The sequence below is a fragment of the Eumetopias jubatus genome, unplaced genomic scaffold, assembly GCF_037043125.1.
Source record: "Eumetopias jubatus isolate StellerSeaLion01/CBP00866 unplaced genomic scaffold, mEumJub1_p1.0 scaffold_1, whole genome shotgun sequence".
NCBI classification, from domain to species: domain Eukaryota; kingdom Metazoa; phylum Chordata; class Mammalia; order Carnivora; family Otariidae; genus Eumetopias; species Eumetopias jubatus.
The window spans coordinates 217,784,374-217,789,279 of NW_028274807.1; positions in this window are offsets into that span (position 1 = coordinate 217,784,374).

Genomic DNA, 4,906 nt, shown 5'->3' on the forward strand with positions numbered 1-4,906 from the left:
CCCCCGCGCCCGCGCCCGCGCCGCCGCCCTGCGCACGCCCGGGCGCGCTCCCGCACGGGGCCTCCGGGGGCGGGGCCAGGGGTGCGCCCGCCGGAGTGCGTGCCTGCGTGCGTGCCTGCGTGCGTGCCTGCGTGCGGTCCCGCCGCACGGCGGCCTTGCTCCTTCGCAGTTATCGGCGTCGCCGCGGTGCACGCTGGGAAGTGGAGTTTCGCGCGCCGGGCCCGCCGAGCGGAGGGGAGCGCGCGGCCGGACGGCGTGCGTGCGTGCGTGCGTGCGTGCGTACGAGCGTGCGTGCGCGCTCGCGCTCGGGCACTCCGAGCTAGGCACCGCGGGGCGCAGGCGCGTCTGGGCTTCCTTGTTTGATCTCCGGTCGGAAGTGGCGCGCGGGGTCAACGATGGGCAGAGGCCACGCCCGGTGCGGGGTCACGCGAGGCGGCGGTGCCCCTCTCCTGGCCGGCGTCCCCGCTGCCTCCGCGGAGCTCGTCTGACGGGAGGAGAGGCTCAGGGCAAGAACTGGCGGGGCGACCCCGCCGCGTGTCCCCGGCCCCTGCAGATGCGGTTGTGGGGTCAGCGCTGCAGGCGGCCGCGCAGCCCAGGGCAGGCCGCCCGGCGTGTCCGCACCTCGCGAGGACCCGTGCCCGGTTGTCGGGCGGTGGTGCGCGGCTCCGCGCGCTCTCTCCGCCGGCGGCAAGTCCGTGTATTCATCGTCGTAAAATTAAGGGAACGGAAGGAGTGGCGGAACGAGGTCACAGGCAGACAGCACGAGACCAGCCATTTACAGCACCTCTCACCTCGCCCGCTTTCCAGTTTGCAGAGCGCGTGGGCATCCGTGTCCCTTCAGCAGTCGCCAGAGCAGAGTAACTCCTTAGTCCCCATCTGCAGGTGGGAGAGGGCGGTCCGGCGGAAGGGAAGGGAGTGGTCCAGGCAGCGTCGGGCAGGCGTTGTGTCCCTGCCCTGGGAACTGTGCTCACGCGCCGCTCCGTAACGTTTTGCAAGTCACAGGGAATCAGTAGCAGTTGGCAGGGACTGGCACCCCACTGGGGGCCCCGGGGAGCTGGAAGGACGTCCCCAAGACATGTGGAGAAGAGTGCGCTGGGGACAGACACGCTTAGCTGGGTGTCCCTGATGGGGGAAGCAGACATGAAGCAAACAAAGGAGGAAGCTCAGCAAGCCCACTTCCAGGAATTTATCCCTCAAATGCTGGCCCCGCCAAGTGCACAGAGATGTCCCATGATGCTCACAGCCCACTAACAGAGGAGCAGAACATTTGGAACAACCCACACATCCATCCATTGGTATCTCCATAAATAAGCCATGAAGGGCCTGAGCGAAATACACAGGATGTGGTCAAATGAAGGAAGCCAGACACAAACTGCTTAAAATAATATATTTTTATTTTTATTTTTTTTAAAGATTTTTGTATTTATTTATGTGACAGGGAACACAAGCAGGGGGAGTGGGAGAGGGAGAAGCAGGCTTCCCGCGGAGCAGGGAGCCCGATGCGGGGCTCGATCCCAGGACCCCGAGATCATGACCTGAGCCGAAGGCAGACGCTGAACGACTGAACCACCCAGGCGCCCCTAAAATAATATATTTTTTAAAAATACCGACACTGGGGGGCCTGGCTGGCTCAGTCAGTAGTACATCGTGGGACTCGTGATCTCAGGGTCATGAGTTCAAGCTCCACTTTGGCATACAGCCTACTTAAAAAGATAAGGGCGCCTGCGTGGCTCAGTTGGTTAAGCGACTGCCTTCGGCTCAGGTCATGATCCTGGAGTCCCGGGATCGAGTCCCGCATCGGGCTCCCTGCTTGGCAGGGAGTCTGCTTCTGCCTCTGACTGTCACCCCTCTCATGCTCTCTTTCTCTCTCTCATTCTCTCTCTTTCAAAATAAACAAATAAAATCTGGAAAAAAAAGATATATTAAAAATACAAACACCTACCAGGAATAAAATAAGAGTTGTGTACCTGCCATTGTAACAAACATATGTTAGTGCTTTGTTACATTTACTTCATATCTTTCTAAAAAGATAAACTAGCCAGTTGGTTTTTCCCTCCTTCCTGACTCATTTCCTGCCTCTGCCCCAGAGCGAATGCTGGACAATAATGGATATGTGGACACTTCTGAGTTTACTCCTCACTTGGATACATGCATACCCAATACACAAACTATAGTTTTGGTCTCTTAATGTTGTACGATACACATAAAATTCAAGATCGTAACCATCTTGGGGCGCCTGGGTGGCTCCGTCGTTAAGCGTCTGCCGTCGGCTTAGGTCGTGATCCCAGTCCTGGGATCGAGTCCCAATCAAGTCCCAGAAGCCTGCTTCTCCCTCTCCCACTCCCTGTGCTGTGTTCCCTCTGTGTCTCTCTCCAAATAAATAAAGTTTAAAAAAAAAAAAAAAGATCGTAACCGTCTCTAAGTGCACAGCTCTGCGGCATGAAGCACACTCACACGGCCCTGCAGCCACCCCACCCTCCGTCTCCAGAACGTTCCGTCTCCCCCCACGGAGACTCTGTCCCCACCCCCTGCCCCAGCCCTGGCTCCCACCCTCTGCTCTCTGTCTGTGTGCACGGGACTCCTCTGGGGACCTCCTGGGAGTGGGGTCCTGCGGGATGTGTCCTTCTGGGTCTGGCTCCTGTCACTGAGCCCGGTGTCCTCGGGGGTCCCTCCACATCGTGGCAGGTGTCAGGGCCCCTTCTTTCTTAAGGCTGGATTGTGTTCCAGCGTGTGTGTTTATCCACACACTGATGGACATTTGGATTGTTTCCACCTTTTGGCCTAACCCATTCACTTACTGTTTTGTTTTTTTTTTTAACTTAAAAAAAAAATTTTAAGTAGGCTCCACACCCAGCGTGGAGCTCGAGCTCACGACCCTGAGATCTAGAGTTGCACACTCCATAGACGGAGCTGGCCAGGTGCCCCACGTATCACTTATTCTTGTTCATTCCCCACCCCGGTAGGCTGTGAGCTCCAGGGGAGTCAGGATGGGACCCCCAAAGTAAGGCACTGCATCTGTGTCTGATGAATGTCACTTCCCGTGACCCACTGCACTACAACAGGTCTGTACAGAGCTAGCTAGTAAATATTTTTGGTTTTGTTGGCCATAAGGCTTCATAGCCATGACTCACCTATACTATTTATAGCCAGAATACACCAGAGTGCTGATGTTAACAAATGGAGGTGGCTCTATGCCAATAAAACTTTTATTTACCCATGCACAAATGTGAATGTCATATAATTTTTACGTGTTGTAAAAGTCTTCTCCCCCACAACTATTTAAAAATGTAAAAACCATTCTAAGCTGTACCAAAACAACAGCAGAGGGATGGGATCTGAAGGCTGATGACAAGTCGGCAACATTTGAATGTTTTGCTCAAACGTGTCACCGTTCTAATCAGAAAGTATATATATTAGGGCGCCTGAGTGGCTCAGTTGGTTGGGCGACTGCCTTCGGCTCAGGTCATGATCCTGGAGTCCCGGGATCGAGTCCCACGTCGGGCTCCCTGCTCAGCAGGGAGTCTGCTTCTCCCTCTGACCCTCCCCCCTCTCATGTACTCTATCTCATTCTCTCTCTCAAATAAATAAATAAAATATTAAAAAAAGAAGTATATATATATTATATACGTATACACAGTATTTTAAGACTGGAGTCAGAGGGGTACCTGGGTGGCTCAGTCGTTAAGCGTCTGCCTTCAGCTCAGGTCATGGTCCCAGGGTCCTGGGATTGAGCCCCACATCGGGCTCCCTGCTCCGCGGGAAGCCTGCTTCTCCCTCTCCCACTCCCCCTGCTTGTGTTCCCTCTCTTGCTGTGTCTCTGTCAAATAAATAAATAAAATCTTAAAAAAAAAAAAGACTGGAGTCAGATACATCCCTCCCGGTATCCTCTCTGCTGTGACTTGCTGTGCACCCTCAAGTCACTTTCCCTCTCTGATTCCAGGTTGTGACGTGCAGAAGTCGCAGCACACACTCGGGCCTCTCACAAAGAGTGGACACAAGGAAAGACCACGTGTCACTCATTCACCAACAGGAGCAGTGGTTAGTCCATTTGGGAGAAGAGGAAGCTGAAGCTGGAACAGAAACTGTTTGGCTAAGTTGCCAGCCAGACGGTACTGTGCCCATGGCTACTTTCTGGGATGCAGTCCAAGTTGCGTGTAGGTGACTGCTGGGAGGTCCCTTATGCCAGGGGACACTGAAACCACAGGGGAGGCTCTGAGCTGACCGCCCCCTCACTGCTTTCGCTGGGATCTGTGTGGGCAGCCACCTCTGAGAGTTCCCCAGCGTCTCCGCTTTCTGCTCTTCCTGGCTCTGTGAGATCCCTGCCCTCGTGTGCCTGGCCATGGTGAAGGGATGTCGCTTCTGTGATCAGGTCTCAAACAATTCTGACATTGCAGACTCTCTTGCTGGCTCTGATGAAGCATGCTGTCACGTTGGGGAGGGCCCTCCCGCCAACGGTCCCAAAGGAACTGGGTGCCACCAACAGCCAGTGAATGGGCTTGGAAGCAGATCCTTCCCTAGAGGAACCCTCAAAGGCACCCCCATAACTGGCTGGCCTCCTGACAGTGGCATTCTGTCAGGAGAGAGGGCGTGAAACAGGACCCAGCTAAGGGATAAGAAACGTGTGTTGTCTGAAGTGGCCACCTTTGGGGTCACTTGTTAGACAGCAATAGCTAACAAATATAACCTGCCTTCTGTCTCAGGCAGGGCATTCCGGGGTATCGCTTAAATTGGGTGACATTTAGCGAGTGCCATCTGCATAGGCTGCACCGGGCGCCTTCCGCGCGGCGGCCGCTAGAGGCCCCCGGGTCCACCGCGCAGTCAGCCCCCGGGACCGCCCCTCCGGCCTGCGGCCAGCCCCGCCCCCGGCCCCGCCCCCGGCCCCACCCCCGGCCCAGAAGGCCTCGCA